Source organism: Nerophis ophidion, linkage group LG01 (genome assembly GCF_033978795.1).
Source record: "Nerophis ophidion isolate RoL-2023_Sa linkage group LG01, RoL_Noph_v1.0, whole genome shotgun sequence".
Classification (NCBI taxonomy): Eukaryota; Metazoa; Chordata; class Actinopteri; order Syngnathiformes; family Syngnathidae; genus Nerophis; species Nerophis ophidion.
This window is the reverse complement of record NC_084611.1, coordinates 28,797,035-28,812,822: the sequence shown is the minus strand read 5'-3', so window position 1 is coordinate 28,812,822 and position 15,788 is coordinate 28,797,035. Positions and strand designations below refer to the sequence as shown.

Genomic DNA, 15,788 nt, shown 5'->3' with positions numbered 1-15,788 from the left:
ACATTGATATTTCTGATAATGCAAAATAAACTGATAAAATGAGCCAAATATATTAAAAGGCTTATGATCTTCATGTTTGTCGTTGGTCTCTGTGTTGTGGCCTGTGTTGATGCCTAGCTCCTCAACCGCTCCCTTCCCCTTCGCTATGGTCGCATATTTCTGATGTCATGATACTTCATTAGTGGCCTGTTGTGTACAGAGAAAAGCATCATAACGCGACAGTCACCACTGTGGCAGTTACTGTGTCCGAAGGAGACCTTTCTCTCGCCGTTTCTGAGGCGTGCATTGGAGAATTGGATTGTTTGTTTTTCCCAATGGAAGACAAAGTTCCTTCAAGAACAAATGATAAGCAAAGGGAGTAAAGTCCTTTTCCAAATACAGAAAATCAATGTCAGTGATGACCACATCGACACGGAGGTTATGTTGTCTTAACAGTTTGTCCTTCTGTTCGTCTGCTGGACTCTCAGCGCGATTTCACAAACTCACCAGGACAATTTTCATGGAATTTGTTGGACAAATCAGAGAGAAAGAGACGGGCAAAAATAACAACAAAAAAAAAAATCCATTCATTTTAGTGGTTTGGCTGTTCCGTTCTTTTGTGTTAAAATCATTTTTAGTTTGTCTCTCATTGCCTCGAGTTGAAAAATAAAAGAGGCTTCAGACCTGTTTGACTTAAAAGCACTAATTAACAATTGGCAAGGCAAGAAAGGTGTTTTTTTTAGTTTTGGCAAATGTGTGTGTGTGTGTGCGTGTGCGTGTGTCCGTGCGTGTGTGCGTCACTGCCAGAAGTATAATCCCCAAAGACTGCTCATTCTCAGTGATCCACATGGAATGAGACAAAAGTCTAGTACGGGGTTCAGCAACTCGCAGCTCGCGAGCCGCATGCAGCTCTTTAGTGCCGCTCTTGTTATATTCTCTTGTTATATACTTATTCCATCCATTTTCTACCGCTTAAACCCTTTGGGGGTCGCAGGGGGCGCTGGTGCCTCTCAGCTACAATCGGGTGTAAGGCGGGGTACACCCTGGACAAGTCGCCATCTCATTGCAGGGCCAACACAGACAGACAACATTCACACTCACATTCACACATTTACTGTTATATTTTTATTCCCATTGTTGCATATTTAATTAAGTAGCGCCAATTCACAACAGACGTCATCGCAAGGCACTTCACACGTGGAGCAGGTATAGGACCGTGCTGCTCATACTTTAAAGAGAACCAAGCAAGAACAAAAAAAAAATCCCTCAATAGAGGAAACCGCGAACAAACCCTAGGCTGTGTGGGGTGGCCATCTGTCTTGAGCTGGTAGGGTTGAGGTAGAGCAATGTTTTTCAACCTTTTTTGAAGTGTACCTATGATGAAAATTACAGACCTCTGTCATCATTTTAAGTGGGAGAACTTGCACAATCGGTGGCTGACTAAATACTTTTTTGCCCCACTGTATTTAAAAAACAATCTGTTTCATCAATATATCACTTTTGAATCTACACCTATAGTTAATACCACGATCAATGTTTGTTACAAAACTAAATGTGGGGTATAAATAACAGAGGTGTGGACTCGAGTCACATGACTTGGACTCGAGTCAGACTTGAGTCATGAATTTGATGACTTTAGACTCGACTGGACAAAATGTAAAAAGACTTGCAACTCGACTTAGACTTTAACATCAATGACTTGTGACTTGACTTGGACTTGAGCCTTTTGACTTGACATGACTTGCTACTTTCCCCAAAACCCAACGATTAAAAAGTTATACAGGAGCGCTCCGTATCTTCCATTGTGTACGGAAGTGTATCAGCGTGTGTGCGATGACAGCCTGTGCGCTACCTGTCAGAACAACGGCCAATCAAATTTCATCCACGTTGTTTTTGTCACACAGCATTCACCCAATCAAATTGCAGGTAAACCAACGGAGAAGAGCTTTCAAACAACAGAAGAATAAGTAAAGAAAAAAATTATGCCATAAAGTGTTTCGTTCGGGTATTAAAACTACGACTTGGTCAACAAAACAGGAATTGCCGTATGCAAAACATGCGGTTGGAAGATTACAGACGGAGACGCATCAATTTACAACTTCGTTCGACATTTAAAGTTGCACAAAGAAGGGTACGTTTTGAATGTAAGCTAACGTTTATTGGCTGAGTAACATGACTTTATTTGCTGTGGAGTTAAATCAGTGAGGCTGTAAACTCACTGTTAACATCTTATAAGTAGACGCAGCATCGAGCGCTACTGCCTATTGCCGCAAACGAGACGCGGGGCCGCCATCTTGGAGTGGTGATCCGCTCCACTCAGGGCAATTCATTTGGCAGGAGCAATGAACTGTCAGCACATTTAATTTATCTTACCTCACTGAATACCACTTACATTCACGCGCTTTTTTTGTCATACGTGTAACTATGATAAAGGACACATGTCTTGGTGTGTTCATAATTTGCTTAACAGAAATAGAATATTCTTATATGCTATAAGTGACCAGACATCTGAGATCAAAACTGGGAATATAATCCCAGAGAAGGGGAAAAAACAGTCAGCTATTTTGAAGTTGAAGAAACAATATGATTAGGTTATATATACATGCGTATATCCTACATAAACAATGTATGAATACATTAGATATCTATATATCTTACGGACCTATAGACCAGAGGTTCTCAAATGAGGGTACTTGAAGGTATCCCAAGGGGTACATGATATTTTTTTAAATATTCTAAAAATAGCAACAATTCAAAATCCTTTATAAATATATTTATTGAAAAATACTCCAACAATATATGAAAGTAAATTCATGAAGTGTGAAAAGAAATGCAACAATGCAATATTCAGTGTTGACAGCTAGATTTTTTGTGGACATGTTCCATAAATATTGATGCTAAAGATTTCTTTTTTGTGAAGAAATGTTTAGAATGAAGTTGATGAATCCAGATGGATCTCTATTACAATCCCCAAAGAGGGCACTTTAAGTTGATGATTACTTCTATGTGTAGAAATCTTTATTTATAATTGAATCACTTGTTTATTTTTCAACAAGTTTTTAGTTATATTTACATCTTTTTTTTTCAAATAGTTCAAGAAAGACCACTACAATTGTGCAATATTTTGCACTGTTATACAGTTTAATAAATCAGAAACTGATGACATAGTGCTGTATTTTACTTCATCTCTTTTTTCAACCAACAATGCTTTGCTCTGATTAGGGGGTACTTGAATTAAAAACATGTTCACAGGGGGTACATCACTGAAAAAAGGTTGAGAACCACTGATATAGACTATCTCTGTTGCTGCAACAGCAGAGAGTTTATTCTGTCTGGACACTTTGTATTGATATTTTCTATTACATTCTTCCTTTAAATGATCATGTTTACAGTGATTGAACATATATAAACACCTGAAAGTGTTTATTTCAGCTAAAACCACCAATCTGTTTCACTGGATTCAGAATAAAACAAAATTCTGTTTTACTCAACAAAGTTAGTATTTGAATATTGTTACTTGAAGACTTATCTGTGGTTACAATAAAATGAGAATGCATCATAATCAATGGCGGCAGGTGAATTTTGTTTTAGGTGGGCCTGAAAGTTTGTAGGGGGGTCATCCTCCTCCAGAAGATTTCTTTGTGATTTTCACATACGAATATTGTAGATCTTTGCTCCTGCTTAACTCTGTGGTAATATTCTTTTCACAAAATACAGCCAATAGTATGTTAATATTAAATCTTACTTGTGAAAAGTAATCCTCCAATTCCTATTTTCAACAGTCCGCTCAATTGAGCAGGAAAACGCTGAATACCAGCCCAGCATCTTTGTTTTCTACCTGTTATCTGTCAGTTTAGGCTGCTTGCCGGCTCCTCATCACCACTTCAAGATGGCGGCCAAATTGCTTGCGTCACAGCAGCCAATTCTGCGTCTACATATAAGATGTCTATGGTTATAACGTCATTGCAAACACGGCAATCTGTTGCGTCCACTGCAGTTCGCTACCTTATTCATACTGTTTGTCAAGTGATATTTTTTTTTAAGCAGGGTTGCATAAGATACCTACACATAACGTTACGTTAGTGAATGTATCACACACAGTAACGTAACGTTAGACGGCGGTCAGCAGCACCGCATATTTTAGCCACCTACAAAAAGACAAACATAGTCAAATAAAGGTCAGTTAAAATGTATACTATATTACGAATATGTGTACATATTCCATAGAGCCCTGACATCTAACATGTTCATGTATTTGTTGTTTTTCATGTGTACGCACACATAAACACATACAGTATGAGATGAGATCAATGAGATAAGGTAACAACATGATATAAACTGCTGTGGGACTAGTTACAATGCAATATTCCATGGAAATACAATGTTAACACTTTTGTGCAAGTAAGTACAGTTGCACTTGTTTTTTCAAATGTGTTTATACTGTAAAGGAATGAGGTAAATGTTTAGAATAAATGGTTAATAGTGCTATTACGAAGTGCAATGTCATTACTGTTTTTTTTAAATAATAAATACAGCGTTTTAAAAGCATACACAATCTGTGTACATATATTAGTCTGTGGTTAAAAAGACTTGAAATGACTCGAAACCCAAAATGCAGGACTTGGGACTTGACTTGAGACTTTCCAGTATTGACTTTGGACTTGACTCGGACTTGCCTGTATTGACTCGAGACTTGAGGTCAAAGACTTGAGACTTACTTGTGACTTGCAAAACAATGACTTGGTCCCACCTCTGATAAATAATCATTTAATTATAAGTGTTTGTATATAGTATATTATTGGTGCAAATGTTTAACCAACACGTGTACTGGGTGTTTCACAACTGTTTGTCTGTCTTTACTGTGTATATATTTGAACAGTGTTCATGTTGTGTACAAAGTGTATTTATAAAATGTTGTGTAATGGAAATGTCATATTTCTATGAAGCACAAGATCAGAGCCCGATATGTCCTAGTTTTACTACATCTTGTATTTGAGATTGTTTATAGGGTTAGGTGAAATAAGTGCTCAACTTCAGCCTAAACCCTTTCGATCTGTAAAGATGTCAATTTATGAATGTAAAACTGTTTATTTTGGTGACCACTGACCGAAGAAATAATAATAAACGAACTAAAACTAAAAAAAATATACTAATAATTGGTAATAACATGTTTTTTTATATTGTATGAGTTTGCTCTATTTTTAATTGTTGCTAGTTATTGTTCAATGTACTTTGTTGATAATGTTTCAAGTTTCTAAAGACTTCTCCAACCTGTTTTACCATTTGTTTTTTCATTTATTAAAAACAACTAGCCACAACTTTGCTAGTGTGATTATAGACAGCACTCTTGTTTAGAGACTCTTCTGCTATTATACTACATTGCTGCAAAGTTTGTAATCTGTCAGTAAAAATAAAAACATAAATAATAGAAGTACGTTTTATTACCAATCTTTATGTATATTTACCCTAGTACCCCAGCCGTTTAACATTTACTTGCAGTACTCAGTTTACTTATTGAGGATTACTAATTTAATGCAAATCTTCCATCCATCCATTTTCTACCGCTTATTCCCTTTCGGAGTCGCGGGGGGCGCTGGCGCCTATCTCAGCTACAATCGGGCGGAAGGCGGGGTACACCCTGGACAAGTCGCCACCTCATCGCAGGCCAACACAGATAGACAGACAACATTCACACTCACATTCACACACTAGGGCAAATCTTGCAAAATAAAAAGAATGACATAATAAGATCAAATGGGTATTCAAAGGGTTAAATCATGACATGATTGCTCTTTTTTTTTAGGACTGAAGTTGATTGAGAGATATAAGTAAAATAAGTGGAACATAACATGAACTGCCTGAGGACTTGTCATTTAGCTACTCTATTGCTATTTAATTAGGTATTCCCCAGAGGGTTTAGCACTTTGAAACTGTTTGTGGATTCAAAGAGCATGTTGTTTGGAGGTTTGAATTTTAACCTACCGTAAGTCACCGTGCGAGAGAAAAAGGGCCATTCTTACTTTCTGCACACCTGCGCCTGAAGATGATTTATAGTCAGACAAAGATGTGGAAAACTCTTACTAATCAATCAAGCAAAAAAAAAAACAGTCAATATATTTGCATTAAAAAAACAACAACAGGCAAATGGCAAGAGCTTCATTAACTTAGTAGAATATTTTTCATGGTTAAATACAATGGTTGAAAGTCTACTGCTTTTTATAAAGTAATATGGCAGCTAAGCATTTACTTCTCGTGGGTGTGTTCTGAAATATGACCAAGCATTTGGGCTCATGTGGTGATCGACCTTTGGAGGACTGGTAAACACATTCAGTGCTGTGTTTTTTTCTTGCCAGGTCTGAAGTGCCAAGATAAAATAGACCTCGCTGCTCTGGCTTTACCGAGGCATGCAGAACACATTGTTATTGCGGATAAATCATGTTTAGCCATGGGCTGAACAATGAACGTGTTTGTCTATAGGGGGCGCATGGGAGCACCGCTACAATGCAAATTCTGTATATATTTTAAAAACAGGCAAATTATATCAAATAAATTAGTTGAAAAAATATATATATAAATATTTTTGACAATTGTATGACTTTTGAGTATTAGTAAAAGTTGTAATGTACCACTTAGTTGGATGAAGCAACTACTAAAACATGGCTCTTATTTGTAAAAATGCATTTTTATATGTGTGGTTTTATGCTTTTCCAAAAGTATTGATGATTAACAACATAATATTAAGATTGACCGATATGATTTTTTTCAGGGCCAAAATTGATATCGACTGCTCATAATGTCAAACTTGAACTGGTCACAACATATAAGTACTTGTAGATTGTTATTGACGAGACTTTGTCTTTTAAATCACGCATTGAAAAACGTGTGATTAAAGTTAAAATTAATTATTTTTTTTAGAAACGAGACCTTTTTTCCCTACAAGTTTGGAATGGCTTGATTCTGACCACTTTTATGCCTTTGCTAGATTATGGAGACATGCTTTTTATGAACACCTAAAAACAGATACTGTATATGACTGTGCCTTACGTTTAATTACTGGTTGTGGAAACCTTGTCCACTATTACACTTTGTTTGCAAAGGCTGAGGGTCCATATTTGTCAGTCTGCAGAATTTTTGGGATGTTTTTAATATTCAAATCATTTATTGGTCTGGTTCCCCCTATTTTATGTTATTTTTATGTGTAGAGTCTTCAGTCGCTACAGTTTGAGGTCACAGGAGATTCTTGGTTTGTTCCCCCTAATTTATGTTATTTTTATGTTTAGAGTCTCCAGTTGCTACAGTTGGAGGTCACAGGAGATTCTTGGTTTGATGTTTCCACGAGCCAACACAAATCTCGGTACAAAGCCTTCAGATTTGCTGCTCCACGGTTATGGAATACATTACAAAAAAATCTGAGGCTACCTGAACTCATCACTTTGGGGGAGTTTCAGGGCATTTTAAAGGCTCTAGAACAGGGGTAAGGAACCTATGGCTCTAGAGCCAGATGTGGCTCTTTTGATGACTGCACCTGGCTCTCAGATAAATTTTAGCTGACATTGCTTAACACGATAAGTAATGAATAAATCCGCTGGTAATCACCGCTGGTAATCACAGTATCAAAAATAACGATCAAAATATAAAATATTCTCATGCATTTTCATCCATCCATCCGGTTTCTACCGCACCTGTTCAAGAAGTCGCATTAATGGTAAGAAGTATTTTATGTATTTTTGGCTAGCCTCAGAATAACAATGTTATTAAAAAGAATAACAGACTCTAAAAATGTTGGTCTTTCTTAAAAATGCACGCATATAGTTGTATTCAGTGTTAAAAAATTTTTTTTTTTTAAATGTATGGCTCTCACGGAAATTTTTTTTTTAATATTTGGCTTGTATGGCTCTCTCAGCCAAAAAAGTTCCTGACCCCTGCTCTAGAACATGGGTGTCAAACTCTGGCCCCTGAGGCATTATCAAATTAACATTAGAGCTGGCCCGCCGGTATTACACAGCGGCAGTGGCACTGTAACACCGCATTCACCGCTAATACTCATACTTGTCAACCCTGCCGATTTTCCCGGAAGACTCCCGAATTTCAGTGCCCCTCCCAAAAATCACCTGGGGCAACCATTCTCCCGAATTCCTCCTGATTTCCACCCGGGCAACAACATTGGGGGCGTGCCTTAAAGGCCTACTGAAACCCACTACTACAGACCACACAGTCTGATAGTTTATATATCAATGATGAAATATTAACATTGCAACACATGCCAATATGGCCTTTTTAGTTTACTAAATTGCAATTTTAAATTTCCCGTGAAGTGTCCTGTGGTATTATTATTACCACAATAAGTCGGCCCTTACCGTAGTTATGAGCGGAGCTTGCGTCCTCCTGCAGCTGCGGACTATTACCTCCTTCCACCAGAAAAACTGAGGTGAATGGAAAACTAATTGTCCAAAAAAATGTATCTTGGCGCTATAATGTATATATTGCGGCCGCCTTAACAACAAAGCGCTGCGGGAAACCCTGCCCATGTGAACACACATAATGTCACATGTGCTACAGAAGTAATAATGGCTATAATTCTAGTATGTGTCAGTCCTGGGCGCATTTGTGGCAATTTCAAGGGTTTTGTGCAATCAAAGTCAACATTTTCTGGATTCAAATATTGTGCAGAGAAGATGAGGAAGGAAGAGGCCAAACATTTTGGACTGGTGTAGTTTGTGGAACATTTGCTTTGATGTCTGTGCTGAAGAGCGTGTGGATGAGCAGTTGGAGACGGGAGTGGCGGAAGAATAACGTGAGTTCCCCAAATCATATTATTGTTGCCTGTTTTCTGCTCATTTGTCAACTATTTATTTTGCAACCCTCTATTTTGGCAAAGGATTATGACGCTTAACGCAATTTGATGACTTTCTGGTCGGATGAACGCGACTGGAGCGTTCAGACATTAGACATTGTATTTATATCCACATACGAAAAATCGGAATTGCACTGTTCACAAATCAGATACAGGTCACAAAATCGGAAATGACCTACAGTGCAAACAAGGCCTAAGTGTTTTGTAGCAGAGGAAAGAGGACACGTAAAGATGGATCTGTTTATTTCCATTCCCTCCATGTGTCAGGCCCAATGATTGATACCGCTGTCTGACACTGTGTTCCACACCACAGAGGTGGTAACCAGCGGCAACCGGAGATGTTCAGTCCATTCGGCTTGTGCACATGCACTTCCACACACAACAAGCTGTGTTTGCGGGTGTGGACATCAAAAGTAGAACACATTTTACATATCTTTACATTTTTGGCTTAAAGAATGAGAGGCATACTCATCAGATGCATACATATAGAGTATTTTCCTTATTTTCTTAATACAGATTTCTATAAAGTAGGCTGCATTAACACACATGGCTGTAAGCTGTGCAGTAAAACATATGCATAAGTGCTGACTTGGCGGCTTTCGTGACACGTTAACTGGTGTAACGCAAATATGCCAAATTAAACTATGTAAGTTATTTTTATATTCTGATATATTTACCATCTTAGATTACACGTACACACACCACACACATGGAGGGCTGAGAAGAGAGACAGAACTTCCAATGCATTTTCTCTTATATATTTGACATTTTTGCATGCTGTTTGCTGTCATTTCAACTGTGGTGCATATCTTTGGTCTGTGTAGTGTTCTCATTTGAGCTCAGGTAGAACAAACTGTACCAGAGACATTTCACCAAAGATGACACTTAGTGCACACAACTCAATAGTTGCAACTATTTTTGTGTGTGAAATAGGGCTGGGTAAAAAAAACTTGAATGATATATATCACAAAATTATCTGTAACAGTGTACAAAACCTGTTTCCATTTGAGTTGGGAAATCGTGTTACAGGTAAATAAAAACAGAATACAATGATTTGCAAATCCTTTTCAACCCATATTCAATTGAATGCACTACAAAGACAAGATAATTAATGTTCAAACTCATAAACTTTTTTTTTTTTTGCAAATAATAATTAACTTAGAATTTCATGGCTGCAACACATGCCAAAGTAGTTTGGAAAGGGCATGTTCACCACTGTGTTACATCACCCTTTCTTTTAACAACACTCAATAAACGTTTGGGAACTGAGGAAACTAATTGTTGAAGGTTTGATTGTGGAATTCTTTCCTATTCATGTTTTATGTAGAGCTTCAGTCGTTCAACAGTCCGGGGTCTCCACTGTCGTATTTTACGCTTCATAATGCGCCACACATTTTCGATGGGAGACAGGTCTGAACTGCAGGCGGGCCAGAAGAGTACCCGCACTCTTTTTTTTTTATGATGCCAAACTGTTGTAACACGTGCTGAATGTGGCTTGGCATTGTCTTGCTGAAATAAGCAGCGGCGTCCATTAAAAGGACGGCGCCTAGATGGCAGCTTATGTTGTTCCAAAACCTGTATGTACCTTTCAGCATTAATGGTGCCTTCACAGATGTGTAAGTTACCCATGCCTTGGGCACTAATGCACCCCTATACCATCACCGATGCTGGCTTTTGAACTTTGCGTCGATAATAGTCTGGATGGTTCGCTTCCCTATTGGTCCGGATGACACAATGTCGAATATTTCCAAACACAATTTGAAATGTGGACACGTCAGACCACAGAACACTTTTCCACTTTGCATCAGTCTATCATAGATGATCTCGGGCCCAGAGAAGACGGCGGCGTTTCTAGATGTTGTTGATAGATAGCTTTTCCTTTGCATAGTAGAGCTTTAATTTGCACTTACAGATGTAGCGACAAACTGTTTTTTGTGACAGTGGTTTTCTGAAGTGTTCCTGAGCCCATGTGGTGATATCATTTAGAGATTGATGTTGGTTTTTGATACAGTGGGATCGAAGGTCACGGTCATTCAATGTTGGTTTGCAGCCATGCCGCTTACGTGGAGTGATTTCTCCAGATTCTCTGAACCTTTTGATGATATTATGGACCGTAGATGTTGAAATCCCTAAATTTCTTGCAATTGCACTTTGAGTAACGTTCTTAAACTGTTGGACTATTTGCTCACGCAGTTGTGGACAAAGGGGTGTACCTCGCCCCATCCTTTCTTGTGAAGGACTGAGCATTTTTTGGGGAGCTGTTTTTATACCCAATCATGGCACCCATCTGTTCCCAATTAGCCTGCACACCTGTGGGATGTTCCAACTAAGTGTTTGATGAGCATTTCTAAACTTTATCAATATTTATTGCCACCTTTCCCAACTTCTTTGTCACATGTTGCTGGCATCAAATTCTAAAGTTAATGATTATTTGCAAAAAAAAAATATTTATGAGTTTGAACATCAAATATGTTGTCTTTGTAGCATATTCAACTGAATATGGGTTGAAAATGATTTGCAAATCATTTGTATTCAGTTTATATTTATATCTAACACAATTTCCCAAATCATATGGAAACACGGTTTGTGGAATGTTCATCAGTAGATCAATCCTGGTCAAACCTTGACGAAAATAGTGGCGTTAAAAACTCAGTGTCAGTAATCCATGGCCTACTTCAGGGGTCGGGAACCTTTTTGGCTGAGAAAGCCAAGAATCCAAATATTTTAAAATTTCTTTCCGTAAGAGCCATATAATATTTTTTCAACATTCAACACAACTAAACGTGTGCATTTTTAAGTAAAACCAACATTTCTAGGGTACAATAGGTCTCTTATTCTTTGTAATAACATTGTTATTCAGAAGCTAACGGTGGAGGGGGTGTGGCCTGGGGGCCTGCAGCGAAGCGGGTTGTGCCACGACCGGCCTCGAAATCAGCGACAGGTGCGTGGACGACCCACCTGGGCCTTGTTATCTAATCACCTGTCGCTCTGTTATAAGCAGCAGCCAGTAGGAGAGACGGGGTTGGGGCTGGAGCCAGAGCCAGAGCAAGAACGAAAGCGAAAAAGACAATTGCTGGAAAGCAACTGAGAGACTTGTTGAAAAATAAAACAATATTGTAACCCTGAAACAGGCTCTCATGTCGGTGCTTGGTGGTCTGAAGAACCCCCAGGAGGGCAAGCCCCACACTAATCAATAATAAATAACTTCGTACCATTAACGCAACTTCTTGAACAGGTGCGGTAGAAAACGGATGGATGGATTTAAAATGCATGAGAATGTTTTATATTTTGAACATTATTTTTAACACTGTGATTAGAAGTGGAATCATTCATTACTTATCGTGTTAAGCAATGTCAGCTCAGATTTATCGGTGAGTCAGATGCGGTCATCAAAAGAGCCACATCTGGCTCGCGAGCCATAGGTTCCCTACCCCTGCCCTACATGGTCAAAATCATTGAAAACTCCAATTCCCAGAATGCCAAGGTAAAATGGCCACCAAATTACTCATTGAAGGCACCTGAAAAAGAAGGAGGTTCAGTCAGACTCATTCACCAAACAAGCTACATGGAAGAAAGAACAGCCAGCAGCCATAACCGAAAGATCCACTAAACAAGTTTCTCCAAACACACCAATGGTCGGTGAATTTGCTTCATTTGATGATGATCGAAATGTTTTGTTTGTTAAGCTTAACTTGTACCTGCAAGCTTGTTAATTTGCTTACTGAACTTCTTAATTTATTTGTTTGAACTGCTGGGTTCACGTTGAACCACTACATTTAACATTTGAGCTTTGATTGCATACTGTGTTTGACCAGTTAAAAGCAAGTTGTTTAAAGCACATGTAAAAGTTTAAAGCTTAAGCTAAAATGGCAAATGTTTAAAGTTAAAAGTACAAAAGATTAATGCAAAGTTTAAAGGATAGTCATATTTAACTCTTGCTAAAAGTTAAAGGTCTACTGAAATGAGATTTTCTTATTTAATTGGGGATAGCAGGTCCATTCTATGTGTCATACTTGATCATTTCGCGATATTGCCATATTTTTGCTGAAAGGATTTAGTAGAGAACAACAACGATAAAGTTTGCAACTGTTGGTCACTAATAAAATAGCTTTGCCTGTACCGGAAGTAGCAGACGATGTGCGCGTGACGTCACGGGTTGTGGAGCTCCTCACATCCTCAATTCGTTTACAATCATAGCCACCAGCAGCTAGAGCGATTCGGACCGAGAAAGCGACAATTTCCTCATTATTTGAGCGAGGATGAAAGATTTGTGGTTGAGGATAGTGAGAGTGAAGGACTAGAAAAAAAAATAATAATAATAAAACAAAAAACCAAGGGCAGTGGGAACGATTCAGATGTTATTAGACACATTTACTAGGATAATTCTGGAAAATCCCTTATCTGTTTATTGTGTTACTAGTGTTTTAGTTAGATTATATGGTACCTGAAAGTCGGAGGGGTGTGCCCTCGGGTGTGGTCACCGCCAGTGTCTCTGAGGGAAGCCACACAGCTGCAGGAGGACGCAAGCTCCGCTCATATCTACGGTAAGAGCCGACTTATTTCCACAATTTTCTCACCGAAACCTGCCGGTTGACATGTGGTCGGGAACCATGTTCGCTTGACCGCTCTGTTCCATAGTAAAGGTTTAACATTGGGAATGTAACCAAGGAAACACCGGCTGTCTTTGTGTTGCTAAAGGCAGCTGCAATACACCGCTTCCCACCCCCATCTTTCTACTTTGACTTCTCCATTATTAATTGAACAAATTGCAAAAGATTCAGCAACACAGATTTCCAGAATTCTGTGTAATTTTGCGATTAAAGCAGACTACTTATAGCTTGGATCGGGCTGGAAAAAAATGTCCGCTACAACCGGTGACGTCAAACGCACGCGTCATCATACGCATCATCATACCGCAACGTTTTCAACAGAATACTTTGCGCGAAATTTAATATTGCAATTTAGTAAACTAAAAAGGCCGTATTGGCATGTGTTGCAAGACATGCACCTGGGGATAGGTTGATTGGCAACACTAAATTGGCCATAGTGTGTGAATGTGAGTGTGAATGTTGTCAGTCTATCTGTGTTAGCCCTGCGATGAGGTGGCGACTTGTCCAGGGTGTACCCTGCCTTCCGCCCGATTGTAGCTGAGATAGGCGCCAGCGCCTCCCGCGACCCCGAAAGGGAATAAGCGGTAGAAAATGGATGGATGGATGCAATGTTAATATTTCATCATTGATATATAAACTATCAGACTGCGTGGTCTGTAGTAGTGGGTTTCAGTAGGCTTTTAAAACATTATGTAGAAAGTTTAATATTATTCAGAGGTTTAAAAGCATTTGAAAAACATTGTTTGAAAGTACATGTGTATTTAGATTAACATCTCTGTTTCTGTGATTTAAAGGTTTACAATCTGCTGATGATTTTGAAAATCAACTGAAATTAAACCAACAAAGCTTCATGTTGGAAAATTAAAAGCTGATCAATTGGAAATCTAGAGTTGTCCGTGGGTCCTTTTTGAGTAGAAGAGTGGAACTTAACAAAAATTACATATTTTCGTTAAAAACTTTCTGGTGTCTTCATTATTGGCGGCTGCTGCTGGTCTTGCAAGTAAGGGAAGTTCATTGTCAGCTACTCTCTAAACACAAGTACAGTCTCCAATACGAGATAACATATTTAAAGATGTTAGATTTCACAAAGAAACCGCACCACCCGCGACCCTGAGAGGGACAAGCGGTAGAAAATGGACGGATGGAAGGATGTCAGTTAAAGAAAATTGTGAAATACTTCATATCAGCTCGGAACAACAAAATGAACATTTTTCAAAATCGCTGATTCGCTCCTTTTGCCGTCAATCAGAAAGGGATTCAGCCTCTGACAGATCATCCAATCATCATGGGGAAGCCCATCAGGCCAGCTGAGACAAAGCCCACTTTCCATTCATTTTCATGGACGCCGAGCATGAGAGAGGCATTTATCCAATGACAATCTATTTTGCCAGCAGTGGAAAACCCCGCTCTATGCTCCCACTTTGAAGTCAATGGGTGCTCAGCTTCAACACTGCTTTAAGGCACTGTGACACTACCACAATGAATGAGAAGAAAGTCGTGTCAGCTCTCGCAAGGATAGCTAATTTTCAACAAAAGTTGAACACAGTCTTGCACATATTTATATCTTAAAGGAGGTTGAGCTTCCCTTGCAGTCTTAGGGCAATTACCACTGCTTTTCACATCTCACCTATTAGCTTTGTAACGTTTAAACATGACACAAATAGTGATTCCATTTACATCGTGATACTTAGCCATATTGACTGATTTGTATATAAAAAATATAAATAAATAAATATTGTGATATGACTTTTTCCCCATATCGACCAGCTCTAGTATAAAGTGATCAGTGTAATCCTTCCCTTGAAGTAGTTTTATTAAAGGAAATTTAACTATTGGAGAGAGTTTATAGTATATTTTAAAGGCCTACTGAAATGAAATTTTCTTATTTAAACGGGAAAAGCAGGTCCATTCTATGTCATGCTTGATCATTTCGCGATATTGACATATTTTTGCTGAAAGGATTTAGTAGAGAACATCCACGATAAAGTTCGCAACTTTTGCTTGCTAACAGAAAAGCCCTGCCTCTACTGGAAGTCGCAGATGATGACGTCACATGTTGATGGCTCCTCACATATTCACATTGATTTTAATGGGAGCCTCCAACAAAAACAGCTATTCGGACCGACAAAACGACAATACGAAAATTTCCCCATTAATTTGAGCGAGGATGAAAGATTCGTGTTTGAGGATATTGATAGCGACGGACTAGAAAAAAAAACAAAAAAATAAAACGCGATTGCATTGGGATGGATTCACATGTTTTTAGACACATTTACTAGGATAACTCTGGGAAATCCCTTATCTTTCTATTGTGTTGCTAGTGTTTTAGTGAGTTTAACAGTACC

At 38.6% G+C, this 15,788-nt stretch overlaps 1 protein-coding gene across 2 annotated transcripts in view; it reads left to right on the top strand.

The window, feature by feature from the left end:
* ghra (growth hormone receptor a) overlaps positions 1-15,788 on the top strand; it is a 112,950-nt gene that overhangs the window by 43,660 nt on the left and 53,502 nt on the right. Inside the window, exon 1 of one of the 2 annotated variants that reach the window (XM_061900333.1) lies at positions 12,286-12,468. The exons of the other annotated variant lie outside the window; for it this stretch is intronic. The gene's annotated coding sequence lies outside the window, so the exon portion shown is untranslated. Of the gene's footprint in view, positions 1-12,285; positions 12,469-15,788 lie in introns of those variants that run through there. 2 annotated transcript variants of the gene reach the window in all.